The sequence below is a fragment of the Myotis lucifugus genome, unplaced genomic scaffold (assembly GCF_000147115.1).
Source record: "Myotis lucifugus unplaced genomic scaffold, Myoluc2.0 scaffold_782, whole genome shotgun sequence".
Lineage (NCBI taxonomy): Eukaryota > Metazoa > Chordata > Mammalia > Chiroptera > Vespertilionidae > Myotis > Myotis lucifugus.
Window position 1 is genome coordinate 150,399 of NW_005871830.1, and position 18,304 is coordinate 168,702.

An 18,304-nucleotide genomic window follows, 5' to 3' on the forward strand; every position below is an offset into this window, starting at 1 on the left:
GGTTGACGTCAACTTCTGTTCAGAAAAGGAAAATAGTTTTGTGCTCCCAGGACAAAATACCCCCCAGGGCAGGTCTCCGCTGGAAAAAGCCAGAGGCGGGGGTGGAGACGAGCAGAACCAACACACACACACACACACACACACACACACACACACACACGCACACGCACGCAAGCGCACACCCCAAAACAAAAAACCTCCAAGTGCAGGGGATTTTTTAACGGACTTGCAAAAACAGCCCTTTCAGATGCTGCCTGGACAGTTTGCAAACCACCTGCAGGCCTCCCGCCGGCGTCCCGGACCAAGGACGCACCTTGGAGAGCGGGCCGGCCCTGGTCGCAGGGAGGCTGGCTGAGTCGGCTCCTGGCGCCAGTCCTTGATCCGCTTCCAAAATCCTCTGCCCATCACGATACGTCGTCACATGTTGGAAAACACCTCTTGAGGTTAGTATTCACCGGGAAGAACCAGAAAAACCGAGCGGCTGTGAACCTACCACTGACTCCTCTCCCGCTGTCCGCCCCCCTCCCCAAGCTGCTTACTTTAAAAAACCCAGCAATACATAGTTACAGGGGAGCTCATAAAGGAGGTTTAATAAATGACCCCTCAATAGCATCCGGTGCTTCCACACACGCAATTCCAACCTGAGACACTGAGAAAAGCTTTCTCCTGCTTATTTTGGGAGAGAGGCGATCCTGGCTGGCTTCTGCCCTCAGCCCAGCCCTGCCTTCGATTCTCCCCATCCTGAAGTCCATCCAGCCCGCCCTCACCACGCACAGGAAGCTTGCTTTATTTCCTGCGCAGAGTGCATACCTTCTTTTAGAAAAATGATTCCATGCCCTGGCCCGTTTGGCTCAGTGGATAGAGCGTTGGCCTGCGGACTGAAGGGTCCCAGGTTCGATTCCGGTCAAGGGCATGTACCTTGGTTGCGGGCACATCCCCAGTGGGGGGTGTGCAGGAGGCAGCTGATTGATGTTTCTCTCTCATCGATGTTTCTGACTCTCTATCCCTCTCCTTTCCTCTCTGTAAAATATCGGTGAAATATATTTTTTTAAAAAATGATTCCAGTGCTGCGCGGAACGTTGATTGCAATGATTTGACTGTCCGAGAACTCTTTACTAGAATCTGCACTAAGATGTGCACAACTCCAACACGATGCGCCATATCTTTGGTCCCTGTGATCACATGATAAAGTACCATCCGTGTATGAGTGCTTCTCCATTTCTTAGATTACGGGAAGGTCGTGACATGATTGTTCCAGAAGGAAACCCTGCAAATGTTTCCCCCTCATTTATAACCAGCCACTCCCATTTCCAGGTCACGCTTATGGGAAGGTTACGGTTATCATGAAACATACTCAGCTCTTCCTCCTCTCGGCTTCCAGTCTTCTGAGCATCATCTGTTAGATAACTGACATAGTTATCCTTTATCTGCCTGGTTCCTCTGCTAAACCAATATGCCTTCGTGGGTTAGGCTGGTGCCTGGGACCTGCAGAGTCCCCCCCCGCCCCCCCCCCACCCCCCTGTCATTTCCCTGGAAGGAAGGAATGAACAGCTTCTGTGCTTTAGGGAAATCCTATCTTTGGCAAGAAACTTCTTGGTGAAAAATCTTAAAATAACATGGATCTGAATGTCTACATTTAAAAATCAGGACAGTCCAGCTGGTGTGGCTCAGTGGTTGAGCATCAGCCTATGAACCAGGAGGTCAAAGTTCAATTCCCAGTCAAGGCACATGCCCGGGTTGTGGGCTCCATCCCCAGTGTGGGGTGTGCAGGAGGCAGCTGATTAATGATTCTCTCTCATCATTGATGTTTCTCTCTCTCTCTCCCTTCCTCTCTGAAATCAATAAAAATATATTTTAAAAAATGAGGCCAAAAGTAACTACAAGGCAACATTATTGTTTGCAAGTTAAAAAGAGTGTAATGACTGTTTTGGTTTACTGTTTCCTTACCAGGAATTCCCTCTCTGGTAGGACACACTAGAGCAGCGGTTCTCAACCTGTGGGTCGAGACCCCTTTTGGGGGTCGAACGACCCTTTCACAGGGATCGCCTAAGACCATTGGAAAACACATATATAATTACATATTGTTTTTGTGATTAATCACTATGCTTTAATTATGTTCAGTTTGTAACAATGAAATTGGGGGTCACCACAACATGAGGAACTGTATTAAAGGGTCGCGGCATGAGGAAGGTTGAGAACCGCTGCACGAGAGGAAGTGACTACAGAAGTGAGTGAGGAATCGAGGAAGAAGGCATTTATGTATTAAGACAGGGGGGTTGGGGAGGATTTAAACTGATAAATTCAAGGAATTATATGGGCTCCTGGGGGCAGAGGCCAGAAAAACCTTTGGTTCGTCACTTTAAGTCATTTCTTAGTTCATCACTTGTTTCTACCTCACCCCTCCCAGGCCAGGCTTTCTTGATTTAATCACTAAAAGACTTATCAAGTATTTGGGAGCTTAAATATGACTTCAGACTGAAGCTAGTTTGACACGCCTTGGTTTCAGAGTTTCACTACTGAATTCCTTGGACTCCCATTGAAGACCGTCTTGAGCAATGTTTTTCTGAACTCGGATGAAAACAGAACCCGTGCCATCCCACTCTACAAAGTGGAAGAAGAAAACTCCAGAAGAGCAAGATCTATGTCGTATCGGTCACGGCCAGCCTGATTCCCTGCCAGCAGAGTTCCCGAGCATGTGGCTGGCACACGGTGGACGCCCGGTAAACGTACACATATGCCATATGCATGTGTGGAGAGAGTTAACCCCCACGGAAGGGGATGCAGCCAAGTGGTTCAAAACTTCATCTTTGAAACCAGTCTGCCCGGGTTTGACGCCTGGTTTGGCTTTACCAGGGGCCCTCTTTCGTGTCTCAGTTCTCCCACTTTATTATCTGGATGATGATAATAATAGCCCCTCCATCCTAGGGTGGTTGTGAGAGTTGAATGGGTTAATATTAGTGAAGGAGGCAATCCAGTGCCTGGAGCATTAGCAAACATCCAAAGGTTAGCTCTTGTTCTGAAGGCTTGGTGATAAACAAAACACCAAGGCCAGGAGCCTCCCAGAGGGTGAGCGGCTCGGCCAGGTCTCCCAGAGCCCAGGTTGCCCAGACCTCACTGGGCAGGAGAGTGAGGCCCACAGCCCAGGCTTGAGTCACTGGACCACACTGAGCTTCTAGGAACCAGAGAATGAGGGAGGGAGGGAGGGAGGGAGGGAGGGAGGGAGGGAGGAAGGAAGGAAGGAAGGAAGGAAGGAAGGAAGGAAGGAAGGAAGGAAGGAAGGAAGGAAGGAAGGAAGGAGTCTTCAAGGGAACAACTTCCTTAAAATACGTGTGCCATCTGACTTGGGAATCTTTGAGAGTTGGCATCATCTTGGACCGAGGCTGGGGCCCTGAGCACAGCGGGCCTGGCCCAAGAGGCAGCTCACCTTTGCCACTTGGCACCTAACGCACTGGGACTGTTTTCTTGGGCTGTTGGGTGTAGGGACCCACTTGTGTCTTGGGAGAATGACAGGAAAAGTTCAGAGCAGGGGTGAGGAATGTCCGGCCCGCGCCTGAGAAATCATTTGATCTGGCCCTGTCAAGACTAATTAGATGTTTGACCAGATAGAGCAGGCTAATGTTTAAGTTGATCATTCTGTATGGCCCTCAAGTGATGTTATAAAGATCCAAATGGCCCTTGGCAGGAAAAAGGTTCCCCACCCCTGGTTTAGAGGCAAAGGAATGCCCACAAACCCACCAGACTAGAAGGAGAGGTTTTCTGTTGAACCCCCGGGCTGTCCCAGCTACATCTCCCGGGAGGGAGCGAGGGGAGAGTTGCCTGTTTTTATCTGTGATGCTTTGTCAAAAAGCAGGTCAGCTTGAACTTAACACAAGGATTGACAGGAGAGGGGTTTTTAGTTTCTGGTTGCTACCTGGTAACTATAATTATCTTTTCACCCACTGGTCTCCTAGATGTTTTTAAAGCAAGCAGTCTGAGGGGAACGTAGTTCTCCAGAAGGCCATTGTGTTCTTGTGGAGCCTACGATATTCTGCTGTCGTCATATTCTGATACCAAAACTTCATCTGCTCAACAAAGAAGTCCAGGGTGAGGGCTGTCAACGTTCAAGTAAAATTAATATAGTTTCTTTACCTTCGTAACATATCTTCAAAGGGTGTGTAGGACTGAAGTGGATCTTAGACCTATTATTCAATGACCTTTATTTCAGTGTCACTGCAATACTAATTAAGGTGGAAACGGAGATATGTGTTAATGTCTTGTAACAAATATGTGTATTTTAAATAATGGAGGAGCTATTTATATTTGTCTCCAAACATAAAATGTTCCTGAAACTATCTACTATATTTTTAAAAATAGCCTATTAATTTAGTAAAAGCGAAATAAAACAAGCAACAATAATGTACAAAACAACAACACTTTATACCCTAATATTGGTATGAAAACGTTATTCTCCTATTTTTTATTGTCAATATCAATTGAGATAGCCTTTTAAGAAAGCCATGGAAGCGGTCATATTCTAGGGCCCAGAAATTGCCTCTGGGAATTCCTGTTCTTAAGAAATACCGAATTCTATTTGCATTTTGGTCAAGTTGGGCTCATTGCACGGAGACAACCTGGGCAGATGGGTTTCAGTGCATGCGCAGTGTGCTCCACAGCCGCCTGCCCCGATGGCGGAGACCTGCCTCTGCTCACAGGCGTTAGAGAGCTCGCGGTCGCTGAGGGAGGCGAGGGAGACGCAGGGAGGCCTGTGCTGTAGCGGGCCAGGCGCCTGGAGGGCGATCCCTCCGTATGCCGGTGGAGACAGAGGATGTGAAGGAAAAGGACAAAGCAGGATCCGCTCAAAACTCCTATGGCCACGCCTTTGTGACTTCGAGAACGTTCAGGACCAGATTTCGAAGCTCTGGGTGTCAGAACTGAGTATCTGGGAATCTGGTGGCAATTCAGGGATGTGCTGAGGAGCGGGTCTAGGCCTGCCCCGTGGCTATGTTTCTAAATGAACTAAAAAAGAAAAAAAAAAATCCCCTTTTAAATACCCAGAAGCACTAACCCACATTTTGAACTAATTGACTTGCTTTTTCTTAGGAAAGCTTAATTTAGCCGTGAGGGGCGCATCTGAATATTTAAAGACGCCCTGGATGGGTTTTTAAAGACGCCCTGGATGGGTTTGTTCTATTTCTTTACTTTGATGCTGGAGACCCAGGCTTGGCACTGGACAGGGGAGGACAGCCCTGGAGAGGGGCGGGGGCAGGGCACACAGTGACCTAACCCCTCTGCTTTGGGACCTGAGGGAGGGGGGGGGAGCACTAGTCCAGGGCTCCCAGTTTCTCCCGTTTCTGACTCCTGCCGCCTGCGCTTTGGCTAGGGTGCTCGGGGGTCATGTTGCCGTCACTCGCAATAGAGGCAGACTCCCCCAAGCCTGAGCGCGTCTCTTTGTTTTCCTGTCTTTTCTCTCTTCCTGGCGCCTTCTCTTAAGTATAAAAAGAAAAGGCAGCCCTAGCCTGTCTTGCTCAGTGGGTAGACCGTCGGCCCGCAGACTGAAGGGTCCCGGGTTCGATTCACATACCTTGGTTGTAGGTTCCTGGCTCTGGTTGGGGTACGGGCAAGAGGCAACCAACTGATGGCCTCTCTTACATCGATGTTCTCTGTCTCTCCCTCTCCCTTCCACTCTCTCTAAAAATCAGTGGAAAAATATCCTTGGTATGGATTAACAAAACGAGAGAGAGAGAGAGAGAGAGAGAGAGAGGAAGCAAAGCTGTGATTCTGTCATTCTTCCCTGTTTATAAAAGCTGTCACTCTCCCTAGAGCAGGCTTGGAAAGCACAGATCCCTGGAGACAGACATGCCCCGTACGCCTTTCTGGTTCCATCAGTGACTCTGGCTGCGGCGGCTCCTTCCCATGAACTCGCACTTGCTCTCCTGAGGACAGGTGAGGGTCGCTCCTATGTTCCCGGGGAGTGGGCACCCCGAGCGCCTAAATGACCGCCCGCATCGCCAGCTCCTGGACAGGACCCTGCAGCGCTCGCATCCTCAACAACTCGCCCGCCCAGGGCCTCCCGTTCCTTCCCTCCGCCCAGAGAAAACCCTTCCCTTCCAGTGCACGTCCATGAGCTCCGTCCCACGTGGCTGCTGTCTAAGGCAGTGATGGCGAACCTATGACATGCGAACTCATTTTTTTGGATGATTTTTCTTTGTTAAATGGCATTTAAATATATAAAATAAATATCAAAAATATAAGTCTTTGTTTTACTATGGTTGCAAATATCAAAAAATTTCTATATGTGACACAGCACCAGAGTTAGGTTAAGGTTTTTCAAAATGCTGACACGCCGAGCTCAAAAGGTTCGCCATCACTGGTCTAAGGTCTACATTTACAGAAGTCATCACTCAAAATGCGTCATCGTTTGGGGGCGAACTCTGCCAAGCACATGGGCAGAGGCGGGAGGGGGGAAGGCTCCCCCAGGAAGATGGCTGGCCTGCCTCCAGGCTCACGTGGTCAGGAGTTTCCTGCTGCCTTCCCCGTGGTCACCTCGCCTCCCTCTGCCTTCCCCGTGGTCACCTCGCCTCCCTCTGCCTTCCCCGTGGTCACCTCCCCTCCCTCTGCCTTCCCTGTGGTCATCGCTTCTCCCTCTGCCAGGGGAGCAGCGGGCCTGGTCCTCACCAGCTCTGGGAGGCTGAGCTGTGATCTGAGGACGAACTTTACTCAGGGCTGCTGTCCGCGTGGGAAGCACAGAGAACACGCTTGCGGGGGGCATTGCGGCAGGAGAGGGCTTCCCGGGCCGAGGTTCCGGGCTGTGGGCTGTGGTCCTGGAAGGCGACGTGTGCCCGCGCCAGGCCTCAGTGCTCCACGGGCTCTACACCCCACTCACGTAGCTTTCCTGGAACTGGTGGCTTTTCAGACTGAAGCCCAGGCCGTTCGTGACGCTCAGAGCGCGTCAGAATCACCCAGAACCACTCAGGGAGTCTGTCTTAGAATGCAGGTTCCTCGGTGCCAGCTCCCGAGAGTCTGATGTCGCAGCAGGTCCAGGGTCCAGTCCAAGGACGCGCACTGTTACCCTCAGCACCGACCACACAGTTCCGACCTAACCGCACTCGGAGAGACGCGGCCTCCACAGCTAATGTAACTGAGCGAGCAACGAAATCATTTCCTCTTTGGCGGATCACGGACTCATTCTGAATTCATTTGCAAATCGAATGGAAGTTGCGAAACCTCTTCCTCAGAAGATGCATATGCGTGGTTTTGCCTGTGATTTCAGGGCGGTTGGGGTCAACTTGCATTTTTAAAATGATGTTACCGCCTGGCTGGCATAGCTCAGTGGTTGAGCCACGACCTATGAACCAGGAGGTCATGGTTTGATTCCTGGGCTCGATCCCCAGTGGGGGGCATGCAGGAGGCAGCCAATCAATGATTCTCATCATTGATGTTTCTATCTCTCTCTCTCTCCCTTCCTCTCTGAAATCAATAAAAATATATTTAAAGAAAATAAAATGCTGTTACCTGGCCTCCAACGCCATTTTAACACTTTCCCTCCCCTGGACAGAAAGTCGCATGGCTCCTTTCTTTACTTTCAAACCCAAAGTCCCCACAGTCTTGGCGACAGTTGAGTTTCCGAACACTCTTCCTGTGTCTCCCTGACCTGAGCCCAGCCCTGGGGAGAGGACGCCGAGAGGACAGAGGGAAGGGAGAAACCTGGCCCAAGGCCCCGGGACACGGACCCTCAGACTCGGGGCTGCATCCGAGCCCTGAGGGCCGTGCAGAGGTCAGGTGGGCCCGAGCGGGCAAACGTTCCGCTGCTGCTGCTGCTCCCGGGGCCTGCCTTCGAGAACCACTGGCCTGGGAGACAGAACATCTCTAAAGGGGAGGCTCGGCCCAGGAAAGGAGGGACGCTGGGGCCAGGGGGTGAGGGTGTGGGGCCCCGTGAGCCTGGCTGAGTGGGTTCAGCAGGACCTGGGGAGGAATTGCTCACAGGACTCCAGGCTGAGCCTGGGATGGAGGAGCTGTGAGCAGCCTGAACCAGCCCTAGACAGGAGCTTCCTTTCCCACTAGGAATGCCTCCTCTCGGGTCAAATGTGTCTGGATTCTTTAAGACCCAGCTCCATGCCCAGCCCGTGTGGCTCAGTGGTTGAGGGCGACCTATGAACCAGGAGGTCATGGTTCGATTCCCGGTCAGAGCACATGCCCGGGTTGTGGGCTCGATGCCCAGTGTGGGGTGTGCAGGAGGCAGCCGGTCAACGATTCTCTCTTATTGATGTTTCTATCCCTCTCTCTCCTCTCTCTTCCTCTCTCTGAAATAAATAAAAATGTATTTTAAATAAAGAAAGATCTTAAAGGATCCAGCTCCATGAAGCCTCCTCCCACCACGGCAGCTTGAAGCCGGTGGTGACGGCTGCCCACCCCCTTGGCCAGGCCCCTGGTCAGAGCCACCGCGGGAGCTGGTGCTGCCCTTTGCCGGTTGCTTGGAAGTTGCAAGTTCTCGGAGTGCATCTGACTTTTCTTCCTTCTGCTCTCACCCCTCAGGGTGCCTTCTCCCCGGCAGGCCTCGCCTGCACCAGGACTCTGGCCTTGGCCACGCCTTAGAATCACCTGGAACATCTCCCCAACGAAAACATGGGTATCCATGCCAGGTCCCCAGCCCCACCCCTCATTACAGTGAAGGCTCCTGCAGCCTCGTCTGGGCCCTGAGAGCCACGGGTGCACTTCCCCCTGTTCTACCTTCACATTATTATTATTATTATTATTATTATTATTATTTTAATCTTTCTACAGGCCTCTCCTAGGTGGCAATGGTTCTTGCCATTGCGTGCATGTTAGAATCACCCGGAAAACATGCAAAAAATACTGCTACCTCGATCTGTTCCCTAGAGAATCTGCTCAGACGGGTCTGGGAAGTGGCCAGGCCCGGGGATTTCCCAAAGCTCCCCAGGTGATTCGAATGCACAGCTGAGATTAAGACGCACTGGTCTAGACCGTGAGGCCCATTCAAACACTGCTACTCGGGTCCTTCCTATAAAGCCGTGGGAAGCCCGGGTGGCCTGTGCACCTGCAAAGGGCTCTGTATATGCACATCTTCGTGTTTCCCTACAACGAGGACTCAGAGCTTCCAGCAGAATTTAAAGGGGTCATGACTCCAAGTAGTTTTAAGAAACATACACAGGGTTATGAAGCAGTAAGTGCATGTATCCTCTCTGGCTAGAAGTATAAATGGTACAGTCTTTTCAGAGGGAATTTGGCAGTCGCTCTCAGCACACAAAATGCACATCCGTTTCAACCCAGCCGTTCACGGCCAGGAATCTAGGCTGCGCACAGAGAAAACGTGCGAGGGTGCTCCTGACGCGGTGTTTGCAGTAAAGTGTGTTTGGATATGACCTAACTCTGCAGGTGGACGGTGAATAGACAGATGATGTCTCCTCTGTTCAACAGAACAATAGCTGGAGATGCAAAGAATAATGTAGGTTTGTGCCTGTGGATGGAATGATCTCTAAGGCATTGTATTAAACGAGTGAAGAATTTGAATGTGACTATGAGTTCATTTGTTGGAAAAACCCGGACCTTGGTTTTCAATGCCGTTCCACTTCCGTTATCGTTCCCCTAATTTCCTACCGTTAAGTTTCTCCTCCTGACAACCAAGAAATCCTAACTACACCTACACTGCCTGCCCAGGTCCAGTACCCAAACTCAGACTCAGTGAGCATCACCACAATTCCCTCGCTGTGCAAGACTGAAACCTGGACAACATCCCTTCCTCCTCCTCCTCTTCGTCTTCCTCTTCCTGTTCCTCCTCTCCCTCCTCCTCCTCCTCCTCCACACTCCTTCTTGCCTTCTCTTTCCACTGAATCACCGCGCCCCAGCAATTCTAGCTCAGTTGGCTTGCCTTAAATCCACCTCCTGTGTCTTCATCCACGTGTGAATGAATTGTCTTTCCCTCGGTGTTAGCCAGGGTTGTCATGATAAAACACCGTGGACGGGGTAGACTTATGGGAGTTTATTTTCTCACAGTTGGGGAAGCTAGAGGTCCCAGATCAAGGGCTATCAGGGTGGTTTCTGGTGAGGCCTCTCTTCCTGGTTTGTAGACGCTGCCTTCTCTCTGTGTCCTCACATGGCTTCTTCTCTGTGCATGTGTGTGTGAGAGAGAGGTCCCTGGACTCTCTCTCTCTCTCTCTCTCTCTCTCTCATACTAGTCCTATTGGCCCCACCCTTATGACTTCATTTAACCTAGTTGCCTCCTTAAAGACCCACTCTCCACATGCAGCCACACTGGGCGTTGGGACTCCAACCTCTCTCCATTGTGTGTGTGTGTGTGTGGGGGGGGGGGGGGGACAACACAATTCAGTTGCCAACACCCTCCCCACCGCTCCCCTGCCGTATTCCCTGTCTCTGCACCCAGGTTAGGCACCAGGAGTCCCCTTCGCTGTTCCTCATGTGTGAGCCACACCTGCCCCTTTGGGCTCCTGCCCTGCAGCTCCAACGCCATCCCCCGCATGCAGGCCCCGCCCCGCCTCCCAGTCTGTGACACAGGGGGCGCAGGGGGAGCTGAGGCAAAGGCCTTGCCTCCCGTGGAAGGGGAGCCGCTCGCGCTGCCATTAGCTGCTTCTCCTCAGTGTCCATGGGTGCCTTTGTGTCCTTGAACTCGTGTGAGTGTCTATTCCTTGGCAACCAACCAGCCCAGCCTAAGGGTGCTCCCTGCCTGCTCCTTCAGGGGCCCCCTGCACCCCCCAGCACCCCCGCCCCCCTCCGGCTGCCAGACCAACTGCTTCCCCTTGAAACCAGTCGCCTCTCATCCTGCACGAACTGGGGGTGCTCCCCAGCCCGACAGCCTCTTTGTCCCCTCACTCAGTGGCTGGCCACTGAGACCTTGGTGGCGTGATGGCAGGCATCACCCGTCTTGGACGCCCTTCCTGACCCGCCAGGCTTGGGGCCTCCCTCCTGCTGGGAGTCTAGGGGTGGTTATGGGCTTGAGCTCTGCATCAGACGACTCGGATTCCAAGTCTGGCTCTACGATTCCCTGCTGCGTGGTCTTGGGTAAAATTCCCCACGCCTCTGTCTGTGCTTTGCTGGGAGTGTGGGGGGATTGTGGTGACGATTAAATGTGAGTTAACAGGAAAAAGCGCTTAGGACAGTGCCCGGCACACTGCGTCCCTAATGGACCAGCACTGACCATGACCCTGGGCAGTACCGGCACTGCCCGCCGACTCGTGAGCCTCCCGTGTCCGCTCCGGTCTTCCGGCACCTTCTCCACCTCCCGACAGCCAGTCTCCCCTACGCTTCCTGGCATTTCTGGGCAGGCCCAGGTCTTAGCAGCTGCATGTATGTAATTGCTATTCTCTCCTTAACCAGACTCCTTGGACTTCATTAAAAGAGAAACTTATTTTTTTTTAAGTTCACGTTGCCTGGCATAGCTACTGGCACATAGAAGATAGTCAATGGGTGTCTGTTGCATGTACTGTAAATGTGAATGTACTTGCCTATATCACCCATTAGGCTGTGAGTTCCTTGTATCCATCTGTTTAAAAATATATATTTTTATTGACTTCAGAGAGGAAGGGAGAGGGGGGAGAGAGAGAGAAACATCAATGATGAGAAAGAATCATTGATCAGCTGCCTCCTACACATTCCCCACCACAACCTGGGCCTGTGCCCTGACCGGGAACGGAACCGTGACCTCCTGGTTCCTAGGCCGACGCTCAACCACCGAGTGGGCCGGGCCCTTGTATCCATCTTATTCTCTGTCCAGGGAGGGGCAGTGAGGTGGCCATTAGACTGAGCACGGATGGACTCAGCCAGACTGCCAGGTTTAACTCATGGCTGTGTCACTTCCCAGCTGTGTGACCCTGAGCGAGGCCCTCTTCTAGGTCATCCCGGTGACCTGGACCCACCTCCAGCCTGGCTCTGGCTTACTGCCCTGCGTCTGCACCATCAATGCCCCTTCGCGTCCTGGGCTCTGTCCTTACGCTCCCTTCGGCCTCGGACGCCTTCCCCCCTACACACTGACACCTTCCTGCTCTCGTCAGCACCGGCTCACATGTCCCGAGGCGCTCCCGAAGCCTCCTGCTCGCTGCCCTATGCTGTCCCTTCCATATTTATTTACTTATTTATTTTAAAATATCGTCATTGATTTCAGAGAGGAGGGAGAGGGAGAGAGAAACATCAATGATGAGAGAGAATCATTGATCAGCTGCCTCCTGCACGCCCCCATTGGGGATCGAGCCCGCAACCCGGGCATGTGCTCTGACCGGAATTGAACCTGGGACCCTTCAGTCTGCAGGCCGACGCTCTATCCACGGAGCCAAACTGACCTGGCACTTGGATATTTTATTATAAATTATAATACCCCCACAGCAAGGCTCGGTGAGCCTCCACTTTCGGGGTGCAGTTTCCCAGGCTGGTAGAATGTACAATATCTGCTCAAAACCAGGCACAAGGAGCCACCCGGAGCACCGCCAGGAAGGAGGGCCGTGAGCGAGCCCTGGAAGGACGCGATGAGTGTTCCCAAGCGTCAGAACAGCTTTTCTGTAAAGAGGAGCTATTTCGGGCGCAGATGAGAGGAGGGAGGCGAGGAATTCGCGGGCCTTGGCGAGGTCCTTTGAAGGCGAGGGCTGCCAGGGGAGGGAAGTTGCGAGGTGTCAGGTTACTGTGTAATTAGGGGCCCGGCCTGTTCCAGATCAGCTCCATCTCTGGCACGGGGTCACTTCATTTTTGCAAACAATCGCATTCTTTCATTCATAACCTTTCCCTTCCTCCGAGGGTGGTGGGGAGGGGCACCATCAAAGGGCTCGGGGCTGACTCGGTGGCCTGCCTAGAGCAGGTCATGGAAACGAAACCGCATCGTCCTCTCTGTGTGAGCCTGGGAGGAAGGGCTTCTCTGTTGGAAAGTGAAACAGCCTTCTTCCCAGAGCGAGCGGAGGGACCCGGCAGGGTCAGGGGATGCCCCCCAGGACGCCCCGGGCCTGCAGAGCCTCACGCCACCTGCAGGAAGTACACGCATCCCTCTTTCCAGGGACTGCCCGGTGTGGGCGTCGGTGCGACCCTTCTGCGCCCGCTGGCTTGTGCGGGGGGAGCAGGCGTGGCTCCCAGAGCCTCTCCTCTCCGCTGTGGGAGGCTGGTGTCGGCACCGATCTTTTATTTTTTTTTCACATGGAGATGTCCGAGGCAGGCTTAATACCGAGGATTAACCGGCAGCGGCTGCTAAGCTCTGAAACCGGCAGACGAGAGGCCACCCAAGGCCTGTCCCAAGTCCACACGGCGCTGCCGTCCTGTGATCACTGTGGGATTGGCGTTCAGAGAGCGCCTCCTCCCTGAGTGGCTCTCCCGCGGGGTGTGTGGCATCGTAAGCTCTCTTTCGGGGAAATCTGTTTCTCTCTCGGGTGTTCTTTACCTTTCTTACCAGGATGGCTTTTTGTCTGACCCCATGGGGCACGGTCTGTCTGTTTCTTCAGATGATTCCCAGGGCACAACATCGGGAACAACAATCGTGGGTTGAACTGAGTCCGCGCCCACGGCTGCCACTTTGAGATGCGATCAAACGGCCGTAAATATCATTTCCTCCTCAATTCGGTCCGCGGAGGATTTTGGCATTTTTAACCGTTTTTCTTCCTGATACTCCGATTTCCAAGGTTGTGCGGTCCGTCCAGGATCCTGGCGCTGCCGGTGGCCGAGCAGGGAGGCCGGAGCGGCCCTGTCCGCCTGGGCCCTGCCCACCCGGCTGTGCCCACCTGGGCCCTGCCCGCCCGGCTGTGCTTTCCTGGCCGCGATTCCGCCCGCCGGGCCCACACCTGCCGCGGAGGCACCAGACCAGTTCCACGGAGCTCCTCCTGCTCCCGAAACCAGCAGCCAGAGCCTGTGCCTGCGGCCGCCAGCTGGTTAGCACTCCCGGGAGAGCAGCTCTGAGCTGCTGCTGCCTCGGCCGGGGGGTGCACAGAGGCGGGGGTGGGGAGTTGGGGGGTGCACAGAGGTGAGGGGGTACACAGAGGCGGGGGTGGGGGGTGGGGGTGCACAGAGGCGGGGGTGGGGGGTGGGGGGTGCACAGAGGTGGGGGGGTGCACAGAGGCGGGGGTGGGGGGTGGGGGGTGCACAGAGGCGGTGGCGTTCAGATGTCCCACCTGAGTGTGGCTGGGGGTGACTTCGCAGGTGGGGCGGCGCCGGTCCCTGCAGCCCCTGTGGCAGCCTGGGTGCCGGGAGGCAGGAGGCTGGCACTCTGGGACCCACGTGACTCAGGCCCTGTGGTCTCCTCCCCAAGCCCCGGCCCCGACCCGGGCAGGTCCCCTGGTGCGTGGAGAACCTCAGGCAGCGATCCCACGCCCCGGGCTGGGGTGAGCGTCCAGGGAAGGGGAGGCTGTGAGGGGGCATCCCCTCCTTCCCACCAGGCGCCGGGCCTGTGTCCGGGACTGGTCTGGACCACAGCTGTGCCAGGATGGCGCGCTCCTGGACCACGCACCAGGGGTCGGAGGCCCTGGGAGCGAGGGGAGGAGGGAAACCCTGCATGGGTCTCTGCCAGCCCTCCCCCCGCGGTCCGTGCCCATCAGGCTGCCCTCAATGCTAGTAGCCGCCCCGTATCCCACACGTGACTTTTTAAAGAGATCCCAGGTCCTATACCAACTCCCCCCCCCCCCCCCCCGGCCCTGCCTGCTAAACCACAGCCACCTCTCTCTCTTTTTGGACACACATCCTGCAGGACAAGAACTGGGCGGTTTCTGCTGGTCTGTGAGGATAAGGAGTCGCCAGGCATGTCTCACTGTTTCCAGAACCGTGTGACTGATTCTCAGGTGTTGAAATCGGAATCGATTTGCAAGTCCAACGCGCCTTCTTGAGAGTGAGGGGGGAGTACAGTGGGGCCTTGACTTAGGAGTTTAATTCGTTCCGTGATGGAGCTCGTAACTCAAATTACTTGTATGTCAAATCAAAAGTGAACGAGTGAGACACGTGGTGCTGGGCTGATGTTGTGGCGTTCACTGTGACGTTCGCTGCGCCAACTAGCGGTGGGGTATCTGAAGCTGGCTCGTAACCCGAATTTTAGCTCGAAACTCAAAGCAAAAAATCGGCCGAGAGACGGCTCGTATCTCGGAAAAACTCGTTAGTCGGGACACTCGTAAGTCAAGGCCCCACTGTATTGTTATGGCTCCACAGGAAGACCCGTCCTCAGGGTGACGTGGGAAAGACGGGCAGCTGTCATTCTAGAGACACAGTCACCATAGCAGACAGGGACTGAGTACAGTGTGGAGTCCCTGGCTGTGACTTCTCATCTATGTTACAAAAACAGTTCTCTCTCTCTCTCCCTCTCCCTCTCCCTCTCTCTTCCTCTCTGAGTCCATTAGAAGATAACCAACTATTTTCAGAAAAGAATATTGTGCATGTAACCAAAATCAAGTTAGCCAAGATCTTGCCCAGCCAGTGTGGCACAAGGGTTGAGTGTCAACCTATGAACCAGGAGGTCATGGTTGATTTCAGGTCAAGGGCACATGCCCGGGTTGTGGGCTCAATCCTCAGTAGAGGGCGTGCAGGAGGCAGCTGATCAGTGATTCTCTCTCATCATTGACGTTCCTATCTCTCTCTCCCTTCCTCGCTGAAATCAATCAAAATATATTTAATTATAAAAAATACATAAATATATGTATATGTATATATAAATATCTATTTTAAAAGATAGTCAAGACCTTACTTTCTTATACATGTATAAGATTTTAATTTAGGACATTTTAGATCATGCTCTTATCAGGCCCCTTGGAAATCCATTCCCTACCCGGCAAGATGAGCAGATTCCATACAGTGATGGTGAGTGAGACCCCATCACAGCCACAGCAGCGCAAGTGGAATTATCAAGTGGGGAAGCGTGGAGGAGTTAACAAATAGAAACGGGCCAGCTCATGAACTTTAAAGTATTTTTTTCTCCTTCCACATAAAAACTTTAAAGTATTTTTTTCTCCTTCAACATAAAAACACAAAAAACAACCCAGAAAAATGAGGTGGGCAGGGTGTAAAGGCAGTCATTTATGTAACCGTTACATTTAAAACCGTGACACTGTAGTAGAACAATACAAGTGAAAAATAATACTCGATCCACGGAGAACTTCATCGAGGCCACGCCCTGCCCCCGTGGATTCGTAAGTCACCTGCTGCTGCTCATTCGCGTTAGAGACTGGACTCCACGCAGCCCCGGACCCGCTGGTGCCGGCCTGGCCTTTGCTGGCACTGCTGGCTGGGAAGCCCAAGGTCGCGTGGGGGGGCCTGGGCAGCGTTATGCTGAGCGAAGTCAGCCCGTCAGAGAAAGACAAGTGTCACATGATCTCACTCAGATCTGGAATCTAATGAACCAAATAAACTGATGAACAAAAATAGATGCAGAGACATAGAAGCATGAACAGGCTGACGAACCTCAGAGGGAAGGCCGGGGAGGGTGGGTGGGAAGACATCAACTAGTGAACTTGTCTGCACAGATGCATCACCCGTGGACACGGACAATGGGGTGGCGAGGGCCTGGGGCGGGGTGGGGGCAGCTGGAAGAGGTAAATGGGGGAAAAGAGCAGACCTATGTAAAATTTTCAACAATAAAGATAAAAAAGAGAAAGAAAATCTACTAAGGTCACTTCCAAATGTATTTTCTCGGTGAAAATAAACAGAGTTCTTTTCTTTCTTTTTTCTTTTTTTGACAAGAAACTTTGGTCTGGGCTGGGGAGGGAGCGGGTCACTGTTGAACGTGTGACCGCGGCAGGTGGCCTGTGAGTTGGCCACACCCCCTTGGCCAAGCAGCGTCTCAGCCTCAGGACCGGGCGGAGGCGCCGGGATGTCCCTGACCGTCCCCAAGCACTTCCATGTGCATCATCTCAGCTAACGGCACAGCCAGGAACGGAGCGGCGCCTTTACTATTCCCACTCGGCAGATCAGAAAGTGGAGGCAGACGGCATTTAACGTTTTAAACGACTCACCCCCAAATTATTTAACTCAGGGTCAAGAATTGAACCCAGGACTCCCCCGCCCCCCAAATCCTGCATCCCTTCACTACACGACCACTCCAGCTGCCACCTACAAAATAAAATTGTCACGGCCCAGGGGGCTCTGAGAAACGAGCCTGGAGCTTTCGCAGAGCTTCCCCCGGTAACTGATAAAAACCCACTGGAATCTCTCCCTTCCCAGCAGCTCGCTGCTCAAATGTCACGGAGAAGAAACACTGCCCACCTCCTGCCTTTCTCCGCCCCCGACAGCTCTTCCCGTCAGGCTGTCAGGCTCTCTCTCCTCGCAAAGCCTGTGCGACCCACACCCAGGAGGGAGGGCGCCCCACTCTCGGGGCAATGACAGCCCAACTGGTACATGAACTGCGGAGGGGGAAGGGGGCCCCGATAATTCGTCAAGAACAGCTGGTCCCCGCTCACCTCCGGTTAGGAAAGACCTCCTCTCACTTGATTGGAGCCCTCCCCTGGCTCAGCCCTGAAGTCACCGACTGGAATTTCGTTTTAGACAGAAAGACGCATGGCTGATCCAGTTGTCCACTCCCAGATGCGGTGGTTCTCAACCTTCCTAATGCCGCGGCCCTTTAATATAGTTCCTCATGTTGTGACCCAATCATAAAATTATTTTCATTGCTACTTCATAACTGTAATTTTGCTACTGTTATGAATGGTCATGTAAATATCTGATATGCAGGATGTATTTTCATTGTTCGCGACCCACATGTTGGGAACCGCTGATAGAGTAAGAGGCTGCCTGAGAAACCGAATTAATTAGAGATCAGCCTTCAGTTGACAAAAACATTATGTAGATTTGGCACCGAGTCTAACCCAAGTCATGTCCAAGGGCCCATGAGTCGGAACAGACCCCCCTTTGCAGCAAGAACGTAACTCCTCTGCCTCCAAAGGTCCTAGACTACGATATTCAGAAAAGACAGATCAGTGCAGGCATCCCTTGCCCGAGAGCACACATCAGGCCGCACTCACAGGCCGGGTGGCACAGCAACTGAGGCCCAAACAGGACAGCTGCACGCACCGTGGAACCATCAACCCGGGACACCTCACGGCGGCGGGGCCTTCGCCTCGCCTTTCAGAAGTGTTCGCGCAGCCCGCCGTCTGTCTCACGCTGAGTGCCACTGTGTTCTACTCATTTTAAAAAGTGCGCAGAGAAGTGGGGAGGAGAAGGGTGCTTGGGAGAACCCAGACGAGGAAGGGCAAGATCCGAGGGCCAGGGGAGGGCAGCTTCTCGAATGGACGACGGGTTAGAAGGGATCCAGTGAGGGCTCCTCACCAGGGCACGATCTCACCCGTGTGCTTCTCCTGACCCTGAGCCCGCCGACTCGGGAAAACCATCGGGTCTTTCTGGACGTGCGTTC

At 53.2% G+C, this 18,304-nt stretch overlaps 1 long non-coding RNA gene across 2 annotated transcripts in view; it reads left to right on the plus strand.

Moving 5' to 3' along the window:
- Window positions 1-6,181, plus strand: part of LOC106695026 — an 8,882-nt gene extending 2,701 nt beyond the window's left edge. Inside the window, exons 2-5 of one of the 2 annotated variants that reach the window (XR_002827084.1) lie at window positions 239-443; window positions 2,507-2,720; window positions 3,951-4,083; window positions 5,805-6,181. This is a non-coding gene — a long non-coding RNA (uncharacterized LOC106695026). Of the gene's footprint in view, window positions 1-238; window positions 444-2,506; window positions 2,721-3,950; window positions 4,332-5,804 lie in introns of those variants that run through there. The other variant, XR_001346116.2, reaches the window with a different exon arrangement.
- The last annotated feature ends 12,123 nt before the right edge of the window (window positions 6,182-18,304 follow it).